The following is a 13,723-nucleotide window of genomic DNA, read 5'->3' as shown; positions in this document are numbered from 1 at the left end:
GGACTAAGAAACAAAGGTGACACCAAAATGTCAGCTTTCCTGAAGCTTTGGAGCCATTTGACTATCTCTAAAAGCTCTGTGCAGATCAGGTATTTGTAAGCATATTGCTTCAGACTCACAACCTCAGCCAGCCCTTGCTAGGAATGTTATCACATTCCGGGAGCTGTGGTGGCTGAGGTGTGATTGTAGCATCAAACAGATACTTGAAGTGTTCTGAGAGTGGGGACAGAACACACATAGGTGTCTCTGACAACTTAAGGATTTGCCAAGGCACCAGTGAGATCCTAAGGTTTCTCCAGTGCAACCACAAACTCAGTGTTCTTGGGTTATTACTTTGAAGGGAAGATGGTGTTTCCAGCACACATTTACTCTCAAATTAGAGACAATTTGGAAGAGATCTATGAGCAATCTGGATTAGCTCTCTGCAGACATTCCTCTCCAGCCACAAGCAGCTCATGAGCAGTTTGAGCCCAGCTCTGGTGCCAGGGATCTGTCACCTCACTGGCAGCAGGGTTGGGCTGTCTCCTTGGTGATCCAAATTTTTGATGGTGCGAGGAAATGCGCATTCAGGGATGACTGAGCCCAGGGATACTGAGGTGCCCTGCATTGCCTCTGTGTCCCAAAGTGAGATGGAGCAAATGGAGCAGCCTGTGGGCAGAGACGCTCTTGGTAAAGGTCAAATGTGGGTTGAAATGGGTCTATAAAAATTCTTGAGTCAGTCCATACTTATGTGCTATAAGGTACACGGAGTTCTGAGGGTAACTAATTGTCCTAGGGTAAACCAAAACACTAATGGAAGTAGGGAGTCTGTCACTTTCATAGCCCAGTGTGATCTAGAGCTGAGGAAGGGCTGTTGTCTCCTTTTATTGATGGTGCACTGAGGCACAAAGCTCCAGAATACTGGGGAGAAACATGCTGGACAAATGTTTCTCATTAAGAAATGTTTATTTGTCAGACATGATTCCTTTCATGTAGTGCATGTGGGACTGTATCCATTTTAGCAAGATACTCTAGGAAATGTTTTCTTGGAGTCAGCATGGAATTTCTGGTCCAAATGGTCCTTCGTTGTGGCATGGTCATTCCTGGGCTGGCTGGGAGTCTGTAGGTCAGGTCTTGGAGCATGAGGCTGGCAAGTTGGGGAATTAAAACAGGCAAGACTGGTTCTCAGTCACTTTTGGCACTGTGATTTGTTTTTCACTCTGTGCTTTTTGTCCTTTATTACAAGGGAGAAAGTCCTCCAAAATGTTGAGAAGTCCTGTTTTTGTCACAGTAAAGATGGGAAGGATTCCAGACTCTCCAAGATATTGGCAAATGGTGGAAACTTTTCCAGCTCAGTTCAAGCTGCAACTTTCCCCAAGTCCCACATCTGTTCTGTTGCAGAGCCGCATACTTAACCCTGGTTTTCTGTATAGAAAATAATATAAATAAACCAATTTGCTTTTGAAAACTATTACTGCCTAATCACCTGGTGGAGAGACGGAGAAGCTGGCAACCAGAAACTGGAGACCCAGTAGCCATGTCCTCTCCTTTTGATTTCATTGTCTTCTGTTTACAAGCTGGTATTGGTCACAGCTCTCAATTCTCTAGAGAGTTGTTTTCCAAAGTAAATACTTTTCTTTACATAATTTTCTTTGTATATGCCTTTAGTACAAACCAAACTAACCTCTTGCCTTTAAATCATTTAGGACCTCTGTAGGAGACATATAGGTGTTTTGAAGCACTCCACAGAGGACACCTCCAGAGCCAGCAAATCCCGAGTTTTGCTGTTGTATAGGGCTCTGTCTGATGGCACAGTGGGATTTGGGCTACCTAGTTCCTCTGGGAATATCCACCTCAAGTTACTTGTCTTTGCCATTACCAACTGCACAGCTTTTGATTTCTTAAACTCTTCTCATCAATCCTGTTCTTTGCTCAAGTCTGCCCAAAAGCTCAGAAAGGGAAATGGAAACATCCAGGGGTCTAGCACAGAAATCAAGTTTTGTTCAGATGAAAAGTATCAAGAGAGAACGTACTACCTCTGAGCAGGGAGGCCAGAGGGTCACTGGCTTATTTTGCAGTCTTGCCAAAAAAATCCTCTTGGATCTGTTCTTCAACATAGCTCAGACTGATTTTCATCCAGAATAACTCTTCATATTTTAATTTTGGTTTCCTTTTTCTTTTTTTGTTATTTTCATTGTAAATTATTTATCCTGCATTTCACCAAGGAAGTCTAATTTTCTCATCTTCTCCCTTCCTAATATATAAGATCTCTCAAAGTGTCTCCGTAATACACTCATGTTCCCTGATTGAAGGAGTTACAGACAAAATCCACAGCTGGCATTTTTAGTTTGCAGAGATAATATTTTTGTGGCAGTATACATTTCTATGCACTGTAACTCTATTTACTTTAGCAGAAGAGACCTTAAGAATAAAGAAACAGATTTAAAATATGTATCTTGCAAATGTGTTAATGCCTATATAGGCTATAGGTCCCTGTGGAAATAAGAAGAGGCATTCTTTTAATTAACAATGGAATGCATCCAGTTTTTCTTCCTACTTAAGTTATTTCAAGCATATTCACTAAAATGCTACCAGATTCAATAATATTTGTCTCTTTCTTGGCTTCTTACATATATAACTTTCTACCATGACAACAAGTCCAAGATTTTTTGGAGCCAAAGCAGGAATAATGATGTGTTTTTGTTGTTGTTGTTCTTCTAACCAGCTGTCTTTGCTCATCTTGCTGTCACTGGGAGAAGACATCTGCTTAGTACATTCAATATTTTCACTTTGGTTCTCAACAGGGAGGTCAGAGCCCATGCAAAAATGTGCCCCAAAATATTTTGTTACCACAAACATTTCTTTTAAGACTGGGGTACTTTGTTTATTCAGTGTAGGCTCCACAAAGTATTTAACTGATTCTCTTCCTGTAAAGCAATGCACTCTTGATTTCTGTGCTCAAATCTGGACATGATACATTTACCATTAGTGAGATAATGTGCAAGATACCGAATGGTATAAAATACAACATCTAGTGGCTTCTGCTTTAATTATTACACATAATTCTAATGAGATAATAGTTTGCCTTTTCCCCTCCACTAAACTGAGACCCAGAGAGTGGGGACTGTTAATGAAATTATCAGCTTCTTTACCAATCCTTTGTGTTAACTTCATCAAAATTCATTAGAAAAGAGGAGTAATGCTAGTAGTGGTTTGGACGTGCCAAAATGACTCAGGCAGTTTTCTTCTAGGCACTAGCAAGTCTCCTTCCTCCTTAACCAAAGATACAATCTAGCAAAACACTTCAATCCTTAAATCCACCCTGTTCAATGGAACACTTAAATCTAAGCTGAAATCTCTCTGTGGGCAAATTGGATTTAAGCATGCCCTTAAAATGAAGTGTGCTACACAAGCACATTGCTCAACTGTACTTCTCAGCACCGGAATATAGCAGTTTTACAAAACTTTACCATTCCTGAGGCACAAGCAACTAGACTGTAGATAGAGCAGAGCAGGGAGCAGAGCCTAAAATGTTTGCAGAAAGGTCTATACTTTCCTGAGCCACCACAAACTCACCATGACCACCAGTGAAATGATATGGAATTGGGCAGGACTGATGGCCAGGTAAAACTGAGCATCTTGTGAAGCACTTGCAACTTCAAGATGTGCACAGAGATGGAGGGTTTGATGATGGTTGCTGTCTCTGATACACTCACAGAAACCTCAGGGTTTTGGCCCAGTCTCAGTGGCTGTTAGAGATCTGGGACTCACTAAAGCCTGCCCAGTACTGTGACTTGCATTCTTGTCTGGGTGCAAACATACCTGCAAAGTGGGGAATGACAAAGCTTGGCCTCACTGCTGTTTCTTGATTCCTTCTACCAGACAGCACACGTGTATCTCTCAATCAGAAATAATCACCCTGTTTGGAAATTAATTCAGACTTGCAGGATGAGTCTTTTCTCTCCCTGTCTGCCTAGCACCCATGCTGGTGTTTCCTCATTCCTTCCCCAGTGCCACAGGAATGCTATTGCTGTGAGCTCAGGTTTTGCATGTGCTTCTAAGAATTACCCTTTGGAGACTGAAGGGTCAAGTGTATCGGTGGAAACTGGTGTCCTCCTGGCGAGGCGGGTGAAAAGTGCTGTGGTTTGGGGCAGAGGAGCCTCCAGTTGATCTAACGCTAATTGCATCTGATCTTTGCTAATTAGGTAGCAGCTCTCCCAAAAACACATGCTTAGTGTGTTTTCCAGCCTCTTTGGCTTTTACCCACAGAAGAATTAGTTCACCAGGTGGGTGACTTTCCTGTTGTTCTGGAATTGTTGCTACTGAGGGAGTATGTCAGTTCCCCACAACTTCATCTGATTCAGAGCTGACTTGCAGCTTAAGTGACTTGGGTTAGAGATAAAGCAAACATATCCAACTGTGAAGCTCTGGAATGGATCCTCTAGATATTCTTATGAGCAGGGTAGGTGAACCCCTGTCAGATACAGGTTGTGCAGTGCTGCTTCTGGTTTATGGCCTGAGAGATGGAATTCCTGCGGCTTCCTAAGGGCTCTTCCCATCCTGAGTTTTTGCATATGAAATCTAACTGAGAAGAAGAGACCAAAACTCTGAAAAGCAAGGTTTAATTTGCTGACCTCTGGAAACTTTGCACAGAACGGGGGTCTGATAGGAGGTCATGGTGTGTTATTCCCTGTTCTAAACCTTGTGCTGTGGGTTTCTAAGGGCTCCTCCAGACACGGGAAGGTGAACTAGCTGATCTAAAGTCACACAATACAGGGGAAATAGGAGCAGAAGCCAAGTTTCCAATCTCCTAGTCATGCACCTTAAACACTAAAAAACTTAATTTCCTTGAATTAATACTGGCCCAGGCTGCCTCCTGTATTCCTGCCTCCTGACTGGCCTATGCAATGTCAGGCATTTCAGCCTTTTTCTGTTTAATTCATTTTGCTGCTATGGTGCAGGGTGCGGTAGATATTACCGAAGGAATGATTGTATGTTTGCCAGTATTTTTGATTCTTTCCAGGCAAAGAGCAGATTTTCACAGCCAGGCTCAACACCTTGAATTTTCTACTTTCATTTCCTAAGTGTATGATATTGGTCATGATAGGAAACTGAAAAAAAACCCAGAAAAAATTCATGCTGTGTTTGACAAGGCAGTGACCATTCTGAGCAGCACGTTGCAAGGGTAATGGGCTGCAAATCAAACTTCTGCTGCTGTGCTGCAGAGGATTAGTCACAGTTCATCTACCAGCAAAATGGAGGTAGTAGTTACTATCTCAGACTCTGGAGGCTCAGAGCTTAAAACTTTCAGGATCATTTAAAGGAGGCTGCTATGGATGGGCACAGTATTCTATCTTCTGTTAACAGCACTGGAAAATTTAATAAGCTTGATGGATAAAGAAGAAATAATTGTTGGATATGGGACTAGGAAAATATTTGACCACTGGTTTTGTTTGAAATACTAAATGGAGAACACTTGTCTCTCATCTTGGGCCAAAGGGGATGTTTTAGTGTTCATATACTTCCCCTAGATACCGATTGACACAACAGAAGGGTTATTGCAGCTCTGCAGGAAAAGTTGAAGAAAAAAACCCGAAACAGGCAACAGCTCCTATGGATATCTACCATCGAGAGCTCCACCATGCTGAGGCTGACAGACACGGGTGCCAGGAAACCCCTGGGGATGAGCCCCTGCTCCTGGTGGAAGAAAATCCCATTGTGGGTTGTCCTCGGGGCGCAATGCAGGAGCATGACCTCGCAGCCTAGCACTCAGCTGGAATGAGACCGGTGAACTGTAGGTTCTGCAGGAGGGAACTAAACCTGGGTTTACAGGGCCTCAGGCGAAGGCTTTGGCTGCTCAGCTTGAGCTGGTGCTACACTCTTCCATCAGGAAATCAGCCGTGCCGTGTCTTTCACAAGAGGCCACATTCAGAGCACTGCTGGCTCTCTAGGTAACACTTACGGCACCGGGTCCTGGTGACTCATGCACCGTTCAGCTTTGGTTTAGGATCTCAGCAGGGTTTAAACACCAGCTAGGGGGCCAGGACAAGGCTAGGGTATTTCTAGTCATAGTCCTAATGCTTAGAAAACACCTGCAGCCATGACTGCTCACATGGATTTAGCTTCAGTGCTTCTAAGGAGACAGTCCGGCCCTGGCAGACCTCTCTGTTCCTGGGGGGAATTTAGCACCCCTGGTACACAGGGCCAGCACGGGACACCAAATCAACCCTAGATGGGGGGCTTTGCATTGAGGACTAAATTTGGGAGATGCTGTGCTTTCCCTTCTGAGGGCTCTGCCAGGGTGGGGTGAAATCTCTTGGGGTCTCTGATTGGGAAGTACAGTGGTTTTGGCAGCCAGGGAAAGTGGAGAGTGGCTGAATCACAATCCTCTGTTACAGCTTGAGTCTTTTAGGCACTTACTGTCCTTTTTTCATGTCCAAACGAGCAATCCTGTCCTCCTGGGGCTGTCAAGCACTGACTGCGGACATTAAAGCTGGTAATGGGATAAGATGTAAACATCTTCTGAAAGCACACACCAGAGCCCTTTATTTTAAAAATGAAATACATTTGAAGTGCCTACAAACTCACCCAGAAATCTCTTTCCAAACGAGTAAGGCTTGGCAAAGCTCCCCTCCGCAGCCTGAACACAATGTAACCTTTCTGTCCTCCCGTTCTCCTCAGGGCAGATGCAGATACCGAACAGCTACTTAAAGGGTAACATTCAATTATAAAAACAATCACACTCAACATCCCAATTTATTTTAATTGCAGGCCTTAGAAATAGCCACAAAACAATCAAACAGAAAGCAATCAGAAAATAGTTTCCCTTCCCCCTCTCCTTAGTATTCGCGACAAGTCTTGTTTTGAATTTGCGAACAGGCAGCTCCTTCGGAACTCCCTGTACCTTTTACCTCCCCTCACCTTGTTCTTTGCCCCAGCTGGGGAACAACAGATTAGAAGTTGGTTGGAGAAGCACCAAAAGAATTAAAAGGAGCCCTGGGCAAAAAAAAAAAAAAAAAAAAAAAAAAAATCCCTGTGAAAAGTTGGATCCCGCAAGGTACATACGGTGCATTTCTGAGCCTAAGGCTCCCCTGGCACCGGGATGCAGAGCAGGAAGGTGATGCTCGCAGGGTCGGGACCGCTTCCAGCCCCGTTCCCCCCACCCGGGTACCGGGAGCCGCTGCCGCCCGTCCCCCCCCAGCCGCGGCGCAGCGCAGCCCCCTCCCGCCGTCCCGGCCCCGGCCCCAGCCCTTACATGGACAAATCTGCCTGCAGGGAAAGGCAGGAATTTGGGCCCTTGACGTCAGCCGCGGGCAGAGCGCGGCAGCCCGGCAGAACGGGAGGCAGCGGCCGCCGCTTTCGCTTTTTCTTTCGGGGCCGTCCCGCCGAGCTCGGGGCCGCCGGCCGCCCCTCCCTGCGCCCCAGGGGAGGTAAAGGGCCGGGGGGGGAGCGCGGACGGAGGGATGCGGAGAGGCTGAGGGACCGGAGGGAGGGAGGGATGGATGCGCGGGGCGGAGCGCGGGAGGGGCCGCCCGGGAGCGGCGCGGGGGTACCCGAGGCGGGAGCGCGGCAGGGGCCGCCCGGGGGACGCGGCGGGGCAGCGGCGCGGGTCGCGGAAGGGGCCGCCGGGCGGAAGGAAGGGGCCGGCGGCGGGGCCGGGGGCGGGCGGTGCGGGGCGGTCCCGGTGCCGCCCCCGGCCCGCCCCCCGCCGCCTCCTCCCGCCGCCGCCGCCGCGCTCGCCTCCGCTGCCTCCTCCCCCGAGGTATTGTCGCAGATAATAACTTGCCCCCTTCCTCCCCCCACCCCCGTCCGCCCGCCGAGGCAGCTGTGCCACAGCTGGAGCCCCCGGCCGGGGCGGGGAGCGCTGCGGGCCGCCCGGGGGGGCCGCGCTGGCTCCTCCCTCCGCCCGGGGCGCCGCGGCCGCCGGAGGGGCCGGCCCGGGGCGCTGCGGGCTCGGCCGCGGGGCGGGGGCGGCCCCGGGCCCGGGGCACCGGGAGCTCCTCCGGCGCACGGGCGGCCCCGCTGCTCGGCTCCCGGCCGGCGTCGCCGGGCGGGCCGGGCCGGGCCGGGTCCCCGAGCGGGCGGGCCGGTGCCGCAGGTGCACCTGGCCCGGGCGGGGGCTGCCGCAGCCCCGCCCCGCCGACCCCCGGCCGCGGCTCGTGGTAAATAATAAGTTGAGTAAAGCTCCGGCAGCTTTTTATATGCCGGGGGGGAGGCCTTGCCTTCCCCACCAGGTAAGGACGGAAAAGTTTCCCACACCCTGACGTCACCCACGGCTTTTTTTTTTTTTTTTTTTTTTTTTTTTTTTTTTTTTTTTTTTTTTGAAAGAAAGTATAAGGTTGGGGTTTTTTTATCCTCCCCTTTTCTTGCTCTCGTCTTTTGAACAGGCAAACCTTACCCCTGCCATTACTCAGGAGCTCTCCCCGCGCCCCGGGGCTGTGCTGGGAAGCCGGCAGTGCTCCTGAGGAGGCGTTGATGAAGCAACTCCTGCCTAATTGCTCTGCCGCCTGTATCTCGAGGTGCAGCTTGGCCCTGCCAGTGAAACAAACGAGAGTTGGAGTCCTCTTTCGTTTTGATTATTTTTTGTTTGTTTATTTTTCCTACACCTGTAGGAATTGACTTTTTAGCCCAGTTGTGTTGTTCTTGGGTCAGTTTCCTGTCTGTTTCTTTCCGTTTTGCTAGGCAATTGGTACACAAAAGTTTAAGGAGCTTGCAGGAGCCATCAAATCTGCTGATGTTTCTCCCTACACATCTGCAGCACCTTGGTCCCTCTGCACAAAGGGGCTTTGACCTATGCAAAAAAGGAAGGTCTCACATAGAAACCACAAGGGGTTTTGGGACACATTTCAAGATTTCTTTGGTTCCATTAAGTTATTTACCTGTAGAGTTTGTGCTTGTACATTCCAGGAATGATTTCTGGGGGAAGATCTGAGAGAATGGGGAGTGCCTGGGAGCTGGCTGATACAGCAGGTGCTGGCTCACCAAGTAATTTGAGAAATGGGGTATTAGGAAAGGATGGGAACATGCAGAGCTGGAGAAGAGGATGCAGCATTTCATCTCTATGTTAATAATGTGGCTGTATTCTTGCTGAAAAATGTTGTCTGCTGTCCTGTGTGTAGCTCAGTCTGCTGTGTAACAGCACAGTTTAGGGATGTGGGGGACTTTCTAATTATCCCCACCCTTGCTGAAGCAGGACTGGCCCACACAAGGCTAAATAATTCTCTGGGATTTCCCTTGGGAAATACGTACATCAGTGGATAAAGATTTATTGCTGAAAACTTCTCTCTGCCTGTTGGCTTGGTCTGTCTCCCCCTGACCACCCCGTGACCTTACAGCCTATTGCTCCTAAATTTATTAGCACTGTTATTCTCCTGTTTCATTTGTTTAGCCTTTGTTTGAGGGTTTTTCCCTGTCAGCAAGCCCCTTACCCTCCCTGTCACATCCTGCCTTTAACCTGGTTGTGATGCAGGTGCTGCTGATGGGCCCATCAAGCCTGTTGGTTGTATCATAGCCGGTTTTCCTTTGTTTTATTCAGGTTTTCTTTTTCCACCTGGCTCAGCCTGTGTAGGCTGGGTAAAACTGCCAGATTAGGGACACCTGGGTCCAGCACAGCAGCAAGCTGCCATCAGTTATGGTTCTGTAGAGAGATACCGTGTAGTGGGTAGGAGACCTGCTTCCCAAAAGTCACTCCCACCCTGTGTGTTGTGTGGCCGTGGGCACACTGGCTGTGTGTGTCCCGTGTTGCCAGCAGCCCTGGCTAGTGACGTGCTGCCTGGGTAAGCTCCTGGGTGCAAATTAAGGACAATGTCCAGGAAAATGAAGGCAAAACCGTCTCATTAATGCTTCTGTAGGTGCAGCCCCAAGCTGCTCTGAATTGCTGATGTTCAGTCTCTGTGGTGCTTGAGTCAGTGAGAATTACTGCTTTTCTCGCTGTACAGCTGTCTGTCTTGCCAGCCCTGATTGCCTGGTGTGGTTGGTACTGGTGGGGCACAGATGCTTGTATCAAGCTGGGTGAGAAACTCCAATTCTGTCACACAGGTGAGATTTTTACCTTTGGAACGTGTTTGGAGCTCAGCCTGGATGTCAGGGCAGGATGCTGGTGAGCATGCCCATCTCAGTGTGGGTTCCAGCTCTGAGAATCCTTTCTCTTATTAGTGTTTGGTGGAGAGTCACCCAGCTTTAGGGGATAAAAGTATTGAATGATGTTGTCTGTGATGTGCTGTTGTGAAACCAGGAAAAACTGGCTTTAGACTGGCAGGTCAGAAGTGATTTTTTGATTTTAGGAATTGTGGTTAGTTTACCTGACTTGTCTCCTGGAAATCTGCAGAGCACATTGTATTTCCAAGTTGCATTCCTGTGAGAAACACCTTCAGCTGTGCTGTGTTAGTGAGGTAATGGGCACAATGAGGAACTGGTGCAGTGTAATTCAAGCTTTCAAGCAATGTAATGGCAGATTCAGGTGTGTATCCCTTGCTAAAGCACTTGTTTATCAAGGATGTTCAGGGATGAAGCTCCAGAGCTGGACTAGTGAGTTTTGCAAGGTACCTGATAGTGTTGACTGCAATCTCGGTGGAGCTGGAGTCCTTTTACATCTATTATCATCAGTATGTATTTTTAATTATAACTCTTTGTAAGAATTTTGGTGTGGGGGTTCATGCTTAAAATGGAGACACGATTTCATTTTGAAGCCTGGTTGTTGTCTTGTTTGTCAAAATCACTGCTTCTGTCCACCTGCCATACTATAAAACGTAAGTGATACCCTTGTGATCAGTCAAACTTTATGTGTGCAGTTTTGGAGAGGGATAGTAAGAATGGTTGGGAACTAGGAAACCTGAGGGAGTTTTACCAGCAGTATGGGATCACTCCTATTAAAAGGACACGTGTTAGAAAGGTGTCAGAGAAGCAGTGAGTGCTGTGGAGAGGGGTTGTCTATTCCTTTGTGCAAGTGAAAATGAAGGTGAATGTGGTGGATTCAAATCGAAGAAAGTTAAGTGCTTTTCAAGTGTAAGTCGTGGCGGCATTTATCATGCAGAATGTTGCTGAGAAAAAGAGTTTAGCCAAGTCTGAAAAGGAGATGGGGTGGTTGTATGAGTGTCAGGTGCATTCAGAGTTGTACCAGCCCCTGGTGGTGCCCATTGTGTCATAAACATCTAATTGGAAAGAAGAAGCAGTTTCATGTGGGTTTCCGTGAAGCATCTCTGGCTGACACTGGGTAGACACAGATAGAGAAAAGCGATAGCTTGAGTGGCTGACAAATTGTTTCAAGAGCACAGTTTCCGTGTGTCTGTGGAAACAAATACCCTCAGGCTGCCCGCAGTAGTTTCTCTATTGCTCTGCCCATCTCGGTTGTGTGAACAATACATCCTCAGTGGCATTTTGCTGCTCCTCGAGCTTCTGAAAGCCTGACCCACACAGCTCTGCCTTTTTCCTGCTGAGCTCTTGTCTCCCTGACAGGGCTTTGCACACTCTGCTCTGGCTGTCTCCAGATGCTGGGTTTCACCTTTAGCTGATTGTCCGGGCTCTGCTGTGCTCTGTGGCAGCCCTTCGAAGGTGGAGCTAAGTCCCTGTGAATGCATGGAGAGGTTTTTAAAGATGGCATCAGGGTGATGAAGAAATATACACTGGCCAAGAGTAGGTCCCTTCCAAATCAGAATTTTCTATGGTTTTTTAGGTATCTGTGTGCTTTTTTGGGTATGTTGTTTTAGATGGGGAGAAACCTTCAGGGAAGATGAGTATGAAGTCCATGTGACCCAGTAGAAGTCTGTGATTCATCAGCTCTGTTTGCTGTGTGCACATGTGGGTGCGACAGTGATGCTCTTGTCTGCAAGACAAGGTCCCCCACAGCCAGTCTTTTCACCCCAGTAGCTTCCTCATCTCCCTCTGCTCTCACAGCAGCGTAATTCTGTGAAAAGCTAGAGAGATTACTGCAATTGCAGCCAGAACACAGGAGGAAGGAGCAAAGGAGATGGAAACCATAAGTTGTGAAAGGATGTGGGTTATCTGATGCACAGATTCACAAGGAACAATGCCTTTAAAGAGTGTGGGTTATACATAGGAAAATACTTGAAATAACTTTACAAACAAGGATTCCAGAGGAGGGACTGGAGGGAAGATCTTGTGTTTGGTGTCCGTGTGTGCATTGGGGTGCTGGAGGAGAGCGTCAGTAAAGTTTGAAGAACTCAGTGTTTTCCTCTTTCTGATTTAGGAAGCTCTTTGTTTTGCAAAATAGAAACAAACAGAGAAAAGAAAACAACAAATCAAACCGAAAACCACAGACCAGAAAAGTACCCCACAAAACATTAAAGCTTTTGAGAGCTTATGCCTGCTTGAGAAGCAGAGTTTAGCAGGGTTGGTTCTTTTCATTCATCCTGCTCCTGGGCACGGCAGGCCATGTAGGGCTGGTGATGTTTTGCAGTCTGAACATGAAAAAACCTAAAACCTGTTACCCACGCTTAATATTGCAATTAAGGTTATCAGTAGAGACAACTCAGTGGAGATTCTGTTTTGATCTTCAAGAGCTGGTTTCGATGAGGTTCTGAGCAACTGCAAGAGCTGGCATGGAAATGATAATTTTTAAGTCACTGTCAGCAAGTCTCTGTCATTTTAGACTGTCAGTATCTGTTGTTGAGATCTGTGGGTGACAGTGACACACACGTGTGAGTCAGAAGAACTTCCAAACTATCACAATATGCTCAGGGAAGGAAAACAAACATCGGTGGAGTTGTGGGCTGCTGATAACCTTTTCTTAGACAAAGTGATAAGCTTTTGAGTGTTGCAGGCTGTTTGGATGTTTCCTGTTGCACTTGATGGCATAAGGGAGCCTTGGAATACTGTGATTCCTCAGCAAACCCATAAATTACTTAGGTTGGTTTGGGAGCAGGGAGGGATGAGTGAGAGTCTCTGGCTTATGCCAGTTTTGTTGCTGGGTTATAACTCATCAACCCTCTTTGGGATTTGCAGATCTGGCTGGGAGGGATCCTGTCTTGTGTCTAAGAGAGGTTATGCACATGAGCACCCTCTATGCAGGTGCCATTCAGCTCTTGGCTGCCTTCCTCCCCCTGCTCCTGCTGCTCAGATGCTTCAAGGCAGGAAATTTCCACCAAATCTTGGATGATTGTGCTGCCAGTGGAAATAGTTAGTTGAGATTTAATATGGCCATTATCTTTAGGTAATAAAATATCAGCTAACTTGCCATAACTATCTTGTTTAATGTCTATTAAAAGCCCCACATACTTCACTCACTGGGTGAAATTTAATAGAAGTTCATCTAAGCATTTACTGCTTATTTAATTTAAAAATAAGTTGATCTCCATGACTGGAGTAACAGGCACTAAGGATTTAATTAACATTTAGCAAATTGCCCTGTTAGCTCTGAATTGCACAGTCAGGTTTTGTTTATGCATCCGTTTGTAACTACCCTCTCCTATTTTTATTTTTTATTTGTTTTGGCCAGTTGATCGCATTGTGGGGAGCTGCAGTCATCTTCTGTTCTCCCTCTGCTCCTGATCTCTTCTCTCATGGAGAGCCTGCCTCGGGGCTGAGGGCTGGAATAGTGCCGAGGAACCAGGACCCAGCTGCTCAGTAGTGAGACCAGCCCAGAGAGCTGGGCCAAGGCAGGTGGGATAGAGGAGGCTGAATGGACAGGTTGTCCCACAGGCCTTGAAAAAGGATCTGTGGAGCCCCATGGGGGTGGGTAGGGTTGCACTGTGTGGTGGAGTAGAAATGATCCAGCTTCAAACCTTCC

The 13,723-nt window shown here is 47.4% G+C and overlaps 1 protein-coding gene and 1 long non-coding RNA gene across 16 annotated transcripts in view; one reads left to right on the top strand and one right to left on the bottom strand.

The window, feature by feature from the left end:
- Positions 1-1,044: 1,044 nt before the first annotated feature.
- Positions 1,045-7,499, bottom strand: LOC120757426 (uncharacterized). Of its 3 annotated transcripts, XR_005702498.1 has the most exons (4): positions 7,235-7,499; positions 6,901-6,975; positions 6,568-6,682; positions 6,267-6,472 (listed from the first exon to the last, which is right to left on the bottom strand). It is a non-coding gene; the product is annotated as an uncharacterized LOC120757426 (long non-coding RNA). The 3 variants fall into 3 exon arrangements; XR_009208204.1 differs by lacking the exons at positions 6,267-6,472; positions 6,901-6,975 and adding an exon at positions 1,045-1,404 and having other exon boundaries at positions 6,568-6,685; XR_009208203.1 differs by lacking the exon at positions 6,901-6,975 and having other exon boundaries at positions 6,568-6,685.
- A 173-nt stretch (positions 7,500-7,672) lies between these two features.
- LPP (LIM domain containing preferred translocation partner in lipoma) overlaps positions 7,673-13,723 on the top strand; it is a 332,936-nt gene continuing 326,885 nt past the window's right edge. For 9 of the 13 annotated variants that reach the window (XM_058422021.1, XM_058422025.1, XM_058422019.1 and 6 more), the window contains exon 1: positions 10,482-10,583. The gene's annotated coding sequence lies outside the window, so the exon portion shown is untranslated. Of the gene's footprint in view, positions 7,742-8,089; positions 8,214-10,480; positions 10,584-13,723 lie in introns of those variants that run through there. The other 4 variants (XR_005702495.2, XM_040074760.2, XM_058422024.1 and 1 more) reach the window with 3 other exon arrangements.

This window comes from Hirundo rustica, chromosome 10 (genome assembly GCF_015227805.2).
Source record: "Hirundo rustica isolate bHirRus1 chromosome 10, bHirRus1.pri.v3, whole genome shotgun sequence".
Classification (NCBI taxonomy): Eukaryota; Metazoa; Chordata; class Aves; order Passeriformes; family Hirundinidae; genus Hirundo; species Hirundo rustica.
The sequence above is the reverse complement of the archived record's forward strand: the minus strand, read 5'-3'. Positions and strand labels throughout refer to the sequence as shown.